General features: G+C 43.3%; 1 protein-coding gene across 2 annotated transcripts in view; it reads right to left on the bottom strand.

The window, feature by feature from the left end:
• dab1a (DAB adaptor protein 1a) overlaps positions 1-15,607 on the bottom strand; it is a 330,333-nt gene that overhangs the window by 267,146 nt on the left and 47,580 nt on the right. Inside the window, exon 1 of one of the 2 annotated variants that reach the window (XM_074636002.1) lies at positions 7,677-8,089. The exons of the other annotated variant lie outside the window; for it this stretch is intronic. The gene's annotated coding sequence lies outside the window, so the exon portion shown is untranslated. Of the gene's footprint in view, positions 1-7,676; positions 8,090-15,607 lie in introns of those variants that run through there. 2 annotated transcript variants of the gene reach the window in all.

Raw genomic sequence — 15,607 nt, 5'->3', positions numbered from 1 at the left:
TTGCTGGTCCCAGCTTCTTAAATATTATAATAATGCTTTTCTCTCTTTTATATAATTTTAAATTGAATATATTTGGTTTTTCGACTGTTGTTCGGACAAAACAAGCAATGTTGTTTGAATAAAATAAGGTTGATAAAATTACACATTAAAGTGGGGGGTAGGCCGTATATTCTTGGCATCATTTGGCAAAAATTCGATAATAATCTTTAAGCATATTGTTACTCAAGTGTTCTGAGAGAACACACTGTTTTCAGGCTTTAGAAAATCTAGCCCGTGACGGGGAACGAGTGAGCGTTCTGTAGAAATACAGATGCCCGTCGTGCACAACCTTCAGATAGTGAAAGCCTGATTCAACATCCTGCAGGAAAAGCTGCTATTCCAGCATTGACAACAAATGTTTAAACTGCAAAGTAAACCCAACAAAGGGAGACGGACTTATCAAAAAGAGTCTGACAATATCGGCAAAGCGTTTCACAGATGGAGAGAAAATGTTGCCAATAGCCTTCTGCTCATGGCTACGGCTAACATAGCGGCTACGTTAGCCACGGCAGTAGCTCGGGGAAAGCATTAATTTCTCTCCATCTCTCTCATAGTTTAGCCTTCTGCATGAGCTCACCGTTGCGGTGCAGCCATGATGGCAACGGTGAGCAGAAGGCCAGACTATTAGCAACACTTTCTCTCCATCTTTGAAACGCTTCGCTGATATTGCAGCTCACTAGAGCCTGGAATCACAGTATGTCATCTCAAATGGCTTTACAGGCCCACACGTTCGCAAAGAAAAACAGGACAGTAGTACTCATAGAAATGCCGCTATATAACAGCATCAGGATCATGTCATCGGCTCAGGACAGAGAGTGGAGAGTGGAGAGTGGAGAGAGGAGAGCTGCAGGATAATGGCTGTATTTTCAAATTCAGGCTTTTCCAGTAAACTGCCCACCCTGGGGTATCACTTGAATTACAATATGTTGAAAAGTTATTGTGGAATTTTTGCCCAATAACACCAAAAATAAACTCCTCCAGCTTTACTTAACGACGCATTATTACGGTCCAATGTTTAAGACAAACCACAGAAAGTGCATCACTTGTTAGCTGGTAAACCATCTGTATGTGACGTGGACATCATCCCCATTAGTCTAGTAATAGTGTTCCAGGGGTCTGACACAAAACTCACAAACTATCATATACATTATATACATTCAAACATCACACTACATACCAAAATCCATGTCCTCACATTACCTTCCATAAAAATGATTCCATACAGTGAGGTATACTTATTTCAAACCTTTAGACACCACAAACCAAAACATTGGCACGCCAGAAGAATCATTTACTGTTCGCTCATGCAGTTAATTGCATTAAATACACTTTTAATGCTTTCTTCAAAGTGTCTCTGGTATTTGTTTTAATAGCGTGATTTGGTAAAGAGTTCCATCCTGTAATAGCTCTGTAAATTACAGCACATTTGAGGAGATTTGTTTTCGGTCTAGGTGGTAAAAGATATCCTGAACTGGCCTGTCTTGTCAGATAAATATGTTCTCTACTGATGTACATGACTTGGTCAGTAAAATACTGTGGTTTCTTGTCATTTAGGACAGATTCAGGTGAAGAAGAAGCTTATTTTTAAGTATTATTTTGATGCAAAGATTTGCATATTAGCAGGAATGCAGCACAACATGGAAGTGAAAGCAGTGCTCTGTTTATTTAAATGTGAAAGTGCGATAAAATATTTCTCAATAATGATCAAAATAATCATGATTATCCTTTATGCCATAATCATCAGTGTAATAATCATTTAGATAACATGATCACATGCCGCTAAAAAAGATTTTGCTTCATCCAACTTCCTTGGATGACCTCCACCTTCTTGGATGACATCCAACATGGAAGTAGCAGCTAGTTATGCTCATTCATGGATCTGGAGCTCCATGAAGTCATGACAACAGTTACAGTACGTCTCTCTGCCGTTGTTTATTGTCACCACCAACAGAACTAATCAAGTCCGGTTAGAACAAGAGGAAAACATCTGCTGCTCAAATAGAAGAGTGTGACTAAAGTGTAGATATTGTCTCTCCTAAAAGATGATATGTCTTCATCAACACAACCAAAGCTGCCATACTGCATCACCATAATTGATGTGTGAGTTTCTGCTGCATTGCATTTCACTTACAACAGCCCTTTGGATCAGTCTGGGAAAAAAACAGTGACTGTGCACTTTGTTGCTGCACCCACATTATTTCTAAACTTCTCTCTACGAGGGAGGCCAAACTCTTCTGTTGCAGACAGACCTATTAAGATTGTATTATACCTTAAAGCTGGGGTCGGTAACATTGGAGAAACCTGCAAGAGTAAGCTAGATTTTGAAAGCATCCATCCGAAAAATACAGCCCAGTGTTGCCAACTCTTTTCCAATGAAAGTAGCAAGCAGTACTAGCTCCAAAAACCCTAAATCTAGAGAGAAAGTCACAACACTGAGAGTCCGTCACTTCAGGGCTCCCTCCAAAGACACTCATAATGAACGTAAACAACGAACATGGCTGTTATTAGTACTCACAGCTGTCAAGCTAGCAGCTTGTAGAAGACTCCGGTGACGCGCAATTAGTGCACGAGAAGTGTTCGCGCAGGTAGGTCATTTCATTCGGGCAGAATTAAATAATTGGACGGGCTTATTACAGTCCTGCGACAGCCACAGATACCAGAGTATTTGATTTATTGATTGCGGTCGGGATGTAATAAGAATTTCAACAACCACATCAAAAAACGTTTCTACAATACATCACAAATTTCCCATCCGGCACCTGTAAGCCCAACAACCGGCGATTGCCAATATATTGGCGCAGGTGTTTGTGTGTGCGGCACGCCCCCCTTCCCTCGCCCATCATAAAATACACTTCATTCAAACGCAACAGAAACAAAATAAAACTCACCAAAACTGTCTTGGTTAGTCTTTCCAACAATCACCAACTCTGGTTTGGTCGAAATAAACCCTTATTTCACAGAGTTAGATGTGAATATGCCGGCTCTACACACAGTTTTCTCCCCGCCGCCTCTCTCTCCGCCTGCAGAGCAGCGGATGAGCTGCTCTTGTTCTTCGGAGGACCATTAAATTAGCAAAATAAAATGACAAACATTGGCCCAAAAAAACAACCGACGATGTACTCAGCCAATCGATGATAGCCAATATGTTTGTCCAATGGCCGAACCCCATTACCCAACTTAGCTTTAATAGTATCAGAGGCTTTTCTCAAAGTGAATATTGGCGCTAAAGTCTTGAGCTCAAAGCTCTAAAACTTACATTCATGTACTCATTGAGAATACAGTATTATTACAAAACAATATTAAATACCATTATTTTGCATTTAAAAAAGAAAATAAATAGTGGATTACACAAACTAATGATATGAATATGATATTTAGATAATTTAGGGTACAAGTAACAGCACCTTCTCCAAAAGGAAACTAACGATGTGTCCAGATCTAGAGCAGTGCTTTTACTTTCAGCCCTTTTTCTATCACATCTCTGACATCTGCAAAGCCCTCGCTACCTATGGACATTTACAGAGACTGCAAAATACAAACAGAAGCAGTTCGCACTCATAACCAAGCTGCGAGACAGCATTAACAGCATCACACACATACACTTACACACACACACACAAACAACACTTCACACATACCAGAGCTCATGACATTCATAAGAGGAAATGAAAAAGAGCGTGGCCCTGTCCCGGGCGCTGGCGTGCGAGACAGTGATTGTGTTGAGTAAATGTGATTACCTGAGAGTCGCTCTCGGGAGGCAAACGCCACCGAGTTATTACACTCTTATTATTCCCAAACTAATATCATAGCCTGCCAATCACCTACAACGCATTCCTTAACCACACGCCGACAAGTGTGGTGCTGCCACACAAACTGGAGGAGAGAGAAAGAGAGAGAGAGAGAGAGGCATACACATGCAAACAGAAGTACATTAAACACACCCACACAGATCTGAGCTTACATTAACACACGGGGAGAACACATGCAGAATGAATCCAGACACACTCATCTGACTCGGCTGCAAGCCAGCAGACATTTACACACACATAAACACACGCGCTCCCTCCGAGGGCCCCAAGGCGAGGGGAATCGTCCTCTTCATCTGAAGTGGAGAGGAAGCCCATTGGCCAAATTAGATTCCGACGTTTCCTGACGGAGTTAAGCATCAATCTGCAGCGCTGCGCCGTGATTCGCCGTGACCTTGGCCTATCACAGTGCAGTGTCTGGGAGTGCTCAGAGAGGCTCTTAATCAGACCTGGAGGACATGGGGTCCATGATGACATTACTCAGCCTTTTATCTCTCCACACACGTCCCTCTGTTTCTCTGTGTGTCTGTCTTCCAATCTGCCCTCTCCTCATCCCTCTGTTCCCTCTCAGCTCCGGGCCGAGGAGGTGGCTCCACCGCTCAAATGGATGCTCACTTAACCTGACCTCTGAATGTAATCTGTGTTCACTGATCCAATTCTGCGCCGCCAGTTTGCCCTCACAATGCTGACCAAACACAACAAAACGCAGCCCTTTTTTGTATCAAATGTGCCCCATTTTCACTCGTTTCTACTCAACAGGTACATCAACAGGTCCGTTTCTGCATCACTGATTGCATTGCAAACATCCATTCTCATACACACACATACATGACCATCCTCTAAACAGTACACACACTCAGCCTCATTCCAGAGCTACTGCAATCCCATTGTGAATGATGAGATTGGGCTGAGATGGAGATAAATGAGCCTTCATTACAGCCATGATAGTGCCAAGCAGCACCAGAGAGAGGCGAGAGGGGAAGAAACGCTCTCCTCCTTTCATTCCCCTCCGTCCCTCATTTACCATGTCCAAGGGTTCTTAATGCGTAAAGGACACAAAAAGACAAGGTGCGGGAATACAATAAATATGTGCATTTATATAGCTTGCACTTATACACACATACACACATGCACCACGTTAAAGAAATATGTGCATTTATATTGCTCATTCTCGCGCACCTATACAGTGCTTCAAACCGAACTCCATCCATAGAGGCTATATAGAAAACACCTACGTAGATAATGGAATTCTCTGTCAGGATCTATCAAGGGAAAGCTTTTACCTCCACATGGATAACACACTCGCCCTTAGCTGGAAACACACACACATTTATGCACACATAACTTTTTCAAACCCACAGACATGTTGCATGCCAAATTAATACAATAAAGGCGTACCGTTTTAGGGACATCCGGCCCATTTGATGATTGAAAGAGATTTGTAAAAAATCAAAAGATATAAAAAGCAGTATCTCATTTTTTCCCCCATACACTGTACAGAGAATGTAATTGGATTTTTCCCCCCTTGGTTTAACAGATAATGTTCTGGAGGGGTATAAAGTTATGAGCGCTGCACAGCACCTGTATACACATTCAGACACGCTTGTACGCCGAAAATGCAGTACAGCAAACAGTGTGATATTACAACTGCCAGTATGATACAGTAGCCCGTAGTTATTTTCAAACAAAGTAATATTACCGCTCATATCCACTCTATATCAGGGCCAGTATCCACAGTCAATATTCTGCGCTGTACTGTAGCAATACAGAAGCGAGACCAGAATTTTAACAACCAGAATAGCCAGCCGAGTGTGTGTATGTGTGTGTGCGCGCCTGCTGCTGAGTCACGCAGGGTCCAGAATGGATTAGTCTGAGTCAAGCTTAATTCTCAGTAGGTCAATGTCTAGTTGTTACCTCATAAAGACGTGATGGGGATGTGATGGGAGACCAAAAGACAGAGACAGAAAGATACAGACCATCCTCAAGGCGTGCAGATCAAACCCCGATTTCGCTCACACACAGAATATTTCCCTCTATGCCTCTCTCTCCAGCTCTGGCTGTCGAACAAACAGATGTGCATAAACATGTGGACACACAAACACTCACCGAGGCCCCTCGATTGGCTCGGAGCCGATGTAATGACTTGCAGGTTTCGTCTTAGACATTTTAATTGCTTTTCCTATTTTCCTGTCCATTCATCCTCCCACATCCCCGTGCTCTCTACCTAGCCATCTATGTTGTACAACACATTCTAGCGTTTAGGATTACAGTCTTATCAGTGAACGTCTAAAGGGACTAATTTAACCTCTGGAAATGAGCAAGTGGCTTTGAGCGAGATTTCCCAACAACTACTCATCATCCTGCCAATGTACCCTTGAGAAAAGCTCACAAATCTATTGGCACAAGGATGACAAAAGTTGACAGCAGGAAGGTTTAGCACCACCTGTAGGTGGTAGGGGAGTCACAATATAATCTTATTGCAATTTTAAACATTTTGCGATATGCTGAGTATTGCGATTTATTACCTTTTTTCAATTGCAAATTATGCAGTTTGGCAACATCTGTTTTATCTACTAAGATGCAGTTTTCAGTCTGTTCATCTCAGAGTTTTTATCCTCATATCTTGAGGTCAAGGGACCCCTTTGAAAATGGCCCTGCCAGTTTTTCCTTGCCCAAAAGTTAGCATAACTTTGGAGTGTCATTCAGCGTTCTTCCTAGTTTGATATGATAACAGTATCTTCACGCTAGCTTTAAGACCGAGTCCGCTACAATCTCTGAAAGACAGAATAGCAGTCGCGCTCACCAACGGGCCATCGGATTGTTAAGAGGTTAATAGTTTATATAATAAAAGATCAATACTTGATCAAATATTGCTACACAAAATATCCCGACACTATGCTGTAGCTATATTTCCCCCACCCCTACTAGATGATGAGATTCACTGTCTCAAGGCCACATCATGTAGGACAGAACCCAGGCCTTCTGTCTGAGGGAAAGTATACCTCCTCGCTACAACCTCCTGCTGATTTGATTCAACCTCCAAAAACCTTCAGCAAAAATTGTTCATGTAGCAGCAAGTACTGTAGTGCAGCAGGGCTTCAGGTGTTAGATCCTGTAATACACACAGGCGTAGATGTACAGCACATCACACAACCACATGCTGCAACTCACCTGAGGGCCACCTCCCTCTAACAAAAATGTTCCTTTTATAATGAGGCTTCCAGCCCATCAGTGCCAATAAAAAAAAGCGTAATGTACTATGATAAAATCCCACAGAATCACATATTACACAGATGCTCCCAGATAGCTGGGAGTGCTCACTTCTCCAGCCTGCAGCCTTGAGGCAGCGCCCAGCCCACAGTGATTGATACTCCGATACAGGCGTTTTTCTCGCCAGCCAGTAAGAAAACACACACACACACACACGTCTGTCATCCTCGCTGAGCTCGAGCTGGCACAACATACATCTCCCTCTCTCTCCTGCTCCATCCATCTCTGGTATTCTCCATTTATATTTCCCTCTCCCTCATTCATATCAGCATCTCTATATCTGGCTTCTGTGAGGATCTATCCATCTACAGCATGTCACTGAAGAATATCTCTCTTAATGCTTATCTTCTTCTCTTGCAACTCCTCTCCCTTGGCTCAGCACTACTTTCTTAACTTGAACACTAGTGCTGAAATGACATTTAAGTGTAAAGATATCTCCCTCTGACATATTCCATATATATAAAGCATCCTTCCCACTGTACCATGCACAGCCTCTGACTACAAATCCACACAGCAGACTCTCAAACTCTCTTACTCATCCCTTTAAGTGCTGACACACACCTGATGGATCCTACGCCCGTTCCCGGTTCCTCCTCTGCTTTGCCACCACACCACGAAGGTCACTGCCGGCCCGCTGTCGCTCTTCCCCCTCCTGTCTTCCTCTTCCTCTCCTCTTCCTCTCTGTCCCTCTCTCTGCTTTGGCCAGAAAGAGAGAGAATCCTTGCAGGGACAGGAAATCCTCAGCTACAGACAGAGACACTCAGAGACTGTAGAGCCTAACTGCAGCTGAAGCTCACCGGAGGTGCCGGCTGACTGAGCTGTGGAAGTGAAGGAGGGAGGCTAACGTGGCTAGGCTTCGGTCTGCACCACAGCAGCCTACAGACACACACACACACACACACACAGGCAGAGAGCTCGGAGAGACGCTAGCTCAAAGCTCACCGCGGCAAAGCTCCGAGTCAGCAACCTAGTCCCCCTCCCAGCCTGCCTCTCTCCTGCTCTCGCTCTGCCTCTACCCCTCCTCTCCTCGATCACAGTTACCACATTCCACCTAATAGCAGAATCCTCCCTTAACTAAAGTGTACATCACTGTCATGTTTCTCTTTGGGGCTCTGTGATTTACCTTCAACAAAAGCTGAGATGTAGGCTACATCCCGTCTTCTCACAAATCTATTTACGCTTTTCCAAGGTGTGTTTGTGCACATGGGATTCAAAGAAAAGGGCTGAAGTCAAGATAAAAACCTTGTCAGAGTTTAACAACATCAACATGCAACCACCAACCAACCATCTTATGTTCAATTCTGTATGTACTCTATGTTTCACTGAGCTGGAAGACAAACTTCGCATCGGGGACAATAATGAAGTTGATATTAAAACAGTCAGGTTTTCACTCAAAGTGGTCACTTCTGTGAGTGATTTTACTGATGTGTTCTTCCCCATGTAGGCTACTTGGAGTGCTCATCATTAGCCGTGTTTCCATTCACGTATTTTTATTCGCATATTGAAGTATCGCATTACAAAAGCTGTATGGAAACGGCAAATTTCGATAAAATTAAAAATTGCAGGGAAAAAAAATATTTTACAACACACACAGAAGAAGAGCAACTTTGTTCTCTGCTCAGGTAGATATTGCTCCTCTATATCTTTACATGGCAAATAGTTGTCTGCTGCTATATTAATGCTCTGGATATCGTATAGAGAACCTTTAACAGTACCAGAGGCTTTTCTCAAAGTGAATATTGGCGCTAAAGTCCTGAATTCAAAAGCTTCGAGAACTTACATTCATATTCTTATTGAGAATACACAATTATTACAAAACAATGCACTTTAATACCATTATTTTGAATTTAATAAAGAAAAATAAATGGTGGATTACACAAACTAATATATGAATTCAATAAAGTTGAAGTTAAAACAGTCAGGTTTTCACTCAAAGTGGTCACTTCTGTGAGTGATTTTACAAATGGCTTCTTCCCCATGTACTTGGAGAGCTCATCAGTAGCCGCATTTCCATGTTTATATTGAAGTATCGCATAAGAAAAACTGTATGGAAACGGCGAAATTTGATTAAACTATAAATTGCGGGAAAAAAAAAGAAAAGTTTTTACGTTCATTTGCGGTGTTTTTTGCCTTTATCGAAAAAGTCTCATGACTTGCCTGATCAGCTGAGCTGAATATCGGATATTCCTATAACGTGCGAATGTTCGTCTTTGTGTCCGGACAGATGAAACATGACCAGTACTAGCTGACATGAAAAAACAATTAAAACTTGCCAAATTGAAACTAATTCCTGAAGACCTCTCTCCATGTTTCTCTCGTAGATGGTTAGATGGCCAAGCTGACATGTTTTGTTTCCGGTTCGCAACCTCCATTTCTTCTAAAAATGTGTTTACTGCCTAAAGCGCCAACTAGTGATACAACTTTGCTGTTTATTCGCTCAAAACCAGTTGATGGAAACGGGCCTTATTCACATTTCTTTTCTCTTTTTTTTTACAACATTTCAAAAGTTCACTTAAAGGGACTATTTGTAACTTTGTACGCGTATAAATGTAGCGGGTCGTCACACATGCGCGCTCGCATATGCGCGTTCGCGTGTAGCCGCTGTACCCTCCTCCTCTGCCTGCTCGCCTTCACTCAGACAGCTCAGCTCGCTCCACCTCTAGACGTGAACGCGCGTTCACTACACACTGCAGAAGAGTTAGTTTAGCTCTGAGAATATCTAGTGAATGTACAGTGGACGTTTGTGCAGAAATAACTGCTGCAGCTCCTCCAGACCAACAGAGGTTTTCTGTGTCTTGTGAAGTGACGGAGCTCTACAGAGATTTACGTTGTCTTCTCGTTACCGACCGGGTGCCGGTGTCTCCTCTGCTCTCTCCGGCTGCGGGCGGAGAGAGCAGGGAGACACGCTGGAGAGCCCCGCTGCCTCAGCCTGCACTTAGGCAGGAAAAGCCAACACTAGGATCAGATCTAAATCATGTTCATGGAGAGACCTTCGTCTGGTCAGCTAACATTACTGCCAAGCAGCTGAAATATAGAGTGATATTGTGGTTTTAGCTGACTTGTGTCGCCTCACTGTGTTGAGCGATGCTCGTTCAGGTATATTTAGAGCGAGCAAGCGTGATCCCGACGCTGACTTTCGTTGATTTCACGGCCACAGGTGTCGCTGTTAAGAAGCATTTCTGAAAGTTACAAATAGTCCCTTTAAAACTCACTTGGAAACACGGCTAGTGATTGGAGTTTTTGGTTGGAATGGAAACCTGAACACTGTTGGGTGTCCATGGTGGCATGTATTTGTCCACCCCTGTACTGATGGTGTGTAGCCCTGCAGGAAGTTTTGTTTTAGTTGCCAAGCTTTTGAGATATTCATCTCTGCCTCCACTTCAATACAATTGGGGTGAATGGAATGAGGTCTGCGCTGCTCCAAGCACTGAAAAATTACGTTTGACACAAATTTCAGGAAAAAGAGTTTTCATTCGGTAGAACTACTTTCTACTAAATGAATAGTCCCCCAGGACATCAAACTGAATATATCTGCATGACTGGATACCACACACGGTAAAAGATAAAACGTTTTTTAGTAATTTGGGTGAAGTGACCCTTTAAAATACAAAGTGGCATAGAGACCACATAAATGCACACTTATGACAGCAGGGGAGAAATGGAAGAGGGGCGATGGCATACAGATGAATCCAAATCCACACGCCGCCACCTTCACCACCGCCATTTATCATTTAATGTATTCATCCTCTCCAAACCTAATGCCTTGACAAAGACGGGCTTATTCAGCCCTCCCTAACACAAAGATTAGCCTCAGACAGACACCCTCACAGAGGACAGGGAAGAGATGAACACATAAACAGTGGGAGGGGAAGTCAAGTGGAGCATCACCCATTGGGAAAAAGGAAATGAGAAAGGGGGCTCCGATCAGGATTTTTGGGGCCAATCACAGATCACAGGGTCTATTTGAAGCCTTCTATTAATCCTGTAGCATTACTTATTCATTTAACTATTCTCAACAACATTGTAAATTAAGTATTAAATTTAAGAGATGAGAAAGTATCATGGACTGACAACTGTTTATTTATTGGCAGGCAGAATGTAACACATATTCCACTCTCTCTCATAAGCTCCTTTTATACAGAGATCCTGCAGTACACCGACTTTGCTGTTTTACACTGAACCAAACAAAGCCGGCATAATGCCGCTCCAGTTGTGATTTCAGATAGCATGCCGGTGTGACATGTAGCTGCATCGCTGCGGCGCGTCAAGTGCCGCCGCTAGCACCAATAGGAGGTGTTGCGCTGCAGCGTGTCTTGAGTATTTTTACACGGTGTTATTACTACTTTTACTAAAGTAAAAATTCTTGCACCTCTGCATTAGCTTTAATGTTTTATGTATGTGGACACCCACTACTTAAACTTGATTTCTCACCCGAAGAGCCGATCTCCAGAGATATGGCTCACCAGGCAATATCTTTTTTGCCATTGTGTGTCGTATAGCTCGGGATATTTCTCAACCTCAACAACTAGTCTCTCCTCATCCATTCATCAACACACACGAGAGACGGCGACAGCAAGAGATGAGTGAGATCGGAAGTCGAGCCGCCAGGGGAGCAGAGAGGAAGAGCTGCTACAGGAGCTGGGATGTAGTAAGCAGGGGGTGCGAGTGGAAAAATGTGTTTTTTCAGAGGCAGCGAGGCTGGAAATAGGACAGTGGCGTGAAGTGTCCCGGGGCGGCACGTCAACAAGCTTGCCGCTGATGTGGCTGGTGCACACAGAAAATAATAGGGGCGGCTGTTTTGACGTGTGTCGTCAACAAAGATCTCTTTACAGAGATCACCGATCAAACTATTTAGAACGAATATCGGTCCATAACAATCGGTGGCCGATCGATCGGCGCACCCTTAGAAATGAGTAACTCTATCAGACAGGGTTAGATTGGAGAAGAGTTTGAACGTTTAGCCTGGTGAGTAATATGTTCACAATATTAAAGTTGCAGTGTGTAGGACTTGGCAGCATCTAGCGGTGATAGGGCTGTGTATTGGCAAGAATCTGGCGATACGATACGTAACATGAGGGTTACGATTCAATATATTGAGATGGTAAATGGACTTGTATTTATATAGCGCTTTTCTAGTCTTCCAACCACTCAAAGCGCTTTACACTACATGTCAGCATTCACCCATTCACACACACATTCATACACTGATGGCAGAGGCTGAGGCTAAGAAAAGTTTACTTTTCTATGCAATCAGAACAGAGGGATCTGCATTTGCATTTATCACAGTCCCCGTAACATCCAACATCATAGCACTACTTTGAGAGGGCACATACATTGAGAAGGCGTCTCTCTTTGCAAATGAAATAAAGTATTGACTAAGTTCATTTTTGCTTGTAAAATATTTATTAAAAATCAATACTGTTTTGTTTTTTTAATCGATACAGCATCACAAAACATAATATCACGATACTCTATATTTTCTTACACCCCTAAGCGTTGAGGTTGCAGATTGGAACCAACTGAAACTCCTCTCGTGTGCCAAGCGTGAAGAAGAACAATGGCCCGATGCAAAAACATGAAAATGCGAATGTCCCTATCTAGAGCCAATGTTTGGTTTGTCCGTTCTGGGCTACTGTAGAAACATGTCGGTCGGCTCCGTGAAGGGGACCCGCTCCCTATGTAAATATAAACGGCTCATTCTAAGGTAACAAAAACACAATGATTCTTATTTTCAGGTGGTTATACACTAAAGAAAACATACTAATATTCTCTTCCATTTCTGCCAACAGATCCCCCTAAATGTTACACACTGTTCCTTTAAGAGTGTTATGTGTTGAGTAGTAAAATGTCACAACTCTTCTGTTGCATTGATCCAACATAGTGACTCCATATGTAACACCAGCTGTGGACGAAGCCACTGTTCAAGGGGACAGAGAGAGAGAAGAAAATGACAAACTCATAAAGAGTCCGTCACAGAGCTCTGCCGGCTTGTAGAACAAACCGCTAAAAGGATATGAAAGAAAGCCTCCGCTCGGTCTTCTCTAAAAAATGTCTTCCACCCCTCCCTTCTCTCTCCATCCCTCACTCTGACTGCGTTTTCATCCCTCGCTCTCCTTCTCTCTCATCTGAACAAGGACATTCAGTGCATCACCACTATAAAAAAAAAAAGTCATCTCCATCTCCACTCATGGCTGTTGCTATGGCCACAGCAATAAACCTGACTGTGCTGCTTCACTCCACACTGAATGAGTGTCTGTATGGGATGTGCTTATGCCCTTACATGCCCACTGTGTCAAATCTATGAGGAAACACACACAGGCACCTGCATCACTCCTCACTGCAGACCAGATTTAGTGGCTACCCGCAGATCTATACACCCGGATTCACACGGGTATAGGAACATCATTTCATCTAGGGAATTAGTTGTGTCATGAATACAGCTTCCGTCTACTTCCTGGTGATGAAGACGTTGTAAGGAGCCGCAGTCTATTGGCAGCCGTCGAGCGAGGCCATAGGGGGCAGATTGATAAGAGAGTGTGTTAACTGTCATTTGGCACAGAGGAGAAAGATTACGTTTAAGTAATGACGATGTGGAATGCTGTTCCATCTCCCTGCCACTGTCACATGCTCATTAAGAGCATCAGAGCATGTCATTAACATACACACATACGCTCGCTAAAGCGTATCATTAAATAGATTTAATTATCCAACTTTCTGAGTCTCTGAATAACGACAACAAGTGCACAGTGCATTCAACTTCCAAACAAATGACTCTCGTCAGTACATTTCTAATTAGTGCAGAGAAGAGGAAAAAGATTGGTATTAACCTGGGCTTACGCCGTCTGTGTGCGTTTCAGCGTGTGTGTGTGTGTGTGTGTGTGTGTGTGTGTGTGTGTGTGTGTGTGTGTGTGTGTGTGTGTGTGTGTGTGTGTGTGCGCGCGTGCGTGTGTGTGTGTGTTTGTGTGTATTCATCCTCCAGTAATTATATTTCCAGGCAGCTGTGAGCAGAGAGGGGCAAGCCTGTGTGTATATTCCATTCGGCTTATCAGACGTGTCCAATCCTGAGGCAGATCAGATCGAACTGTAAAAGCTCATTAATTACGGATGGTTGCTGAGCGACAGAGAAAAGGAGGAGAGCGGGAGGGAGGGAGGCTGGTAGGGGTGAGGTGAGGGGACTGATGGGTGAGGAAGAAGTAGATGAAGTGCAGTGTTGGAATGCTGAAGCTGAGAAATAATTGAAAAAAAAAAAAAAGAAATCTCCCTGTGGTTTGTATTTGAGAAGTAAGCACTCAGCAAGCACAGCTTTGGAGATCAAAGGGTAAATGTTGCTGGCCATCTCTGCTGATGGAGGCTCACACTGTGTCATTCATACAGGAAAAAGGCTCACACAGCAAACTCAAAGAACACACAGGAAGATTTTAAAAGCTGTTTGGTTAAGCATTATACTGAGAAAATAAAGTCTGTGGGGGATAGCCTTGAATAAATTTGATATTATTTGAGTTATACTTGATTTAAGGGGACTATTTGTAACTGTAGGAGCCAAATATTGAGAAAGGAGTAGTTGAATTCCTTATTATAAGAGAAACATTATGTTGATAGTAATTGGTATTTTTGCCCCATGTGGCCAACCACAGCATTGAATTGTTTATAAATTTGGCACCAGTTGATGCCGTCATCCTGTTGCCGTCATCCTGATTTAGTATCAGCTGTGGAGAGCGCAGCTGTTTAAGGACGCCAAGAGCCGAAATAGTTTTTTTAAAGGGCTTTAATATAGTTTGTTCATTTCAATAAGACAAAGTTTAAGTTAATCTTTTTTCTTTACTTTGGGTTGCCGCGGCATATCCTGTTTTGGGTTGGTTTATGTAGTTTAACACACACGCACACACACACACAAAGGCTGCAAATCAATCATATGCATCCAATGACAGAAAGGACATCTAACTGTGAGTAAACCCATGAATGAGCGCAACTTTATTTAGTAGATGCCTTGTTGACACGTTTTCTTGGCGAAAGAAATATGGCTTAGAATAGAAATTAGAAGGAAGCCATAATAGTAACTTTCAGAAATGCTTGTTAACAGCGACGCCTGTGGCCTTGAAATCAACGAAAGTCAGCGTCGAGCTCGCGCTTGCTCGCTCTAAATAGACATGGACGAGCATCGCTCAAAACAGTGAGGCGACACAAGTCAGCTAAAACCACAATATCACTCTATATTTCAGCTGCTTGGCAGTAATGTTAGCTGACCAGACAAAGGTCTCTCCATGAATCAATGCTGATCCTAGTGTTGGCTTTTCCTGCCTCAGCGCAGGCTCAGGCAGCGGGGCTCCTCAACGAGTTACGTTATCGCCTCCCGACCGCAGCCGGCAGCCGGCAGCCGCAGGGAGACACCGGCACCCGGTCGGTAACGAGACGACAACGTAACACGTGGAGGAGCCCCGTCAATTCACAAGACACGGAAAACCTCTGTTTATCTGGAGGAGCTGCAGCATTTA

The sequence above is a fragment of the Sebastes fasciatus genome, chromosome 5 (genome assembly GCF_043250625.1).
Source record: "Sebastes fasciatus isolate fSebFas1 chromosome 5, fSebFas1.pri, whole genome shotgun sequence".
NCBI classification, from domain to species: Eukaryota; Metazoa; Chordata; class Actinopteri; order Perciformes; family Sebastidae; genus Sebastes; species Sebastes fasciatus.
Note: the sequence above shows the minus strand (reverse complement) of the source record. Positions and strands in the feature narration are given on the sequence as shown.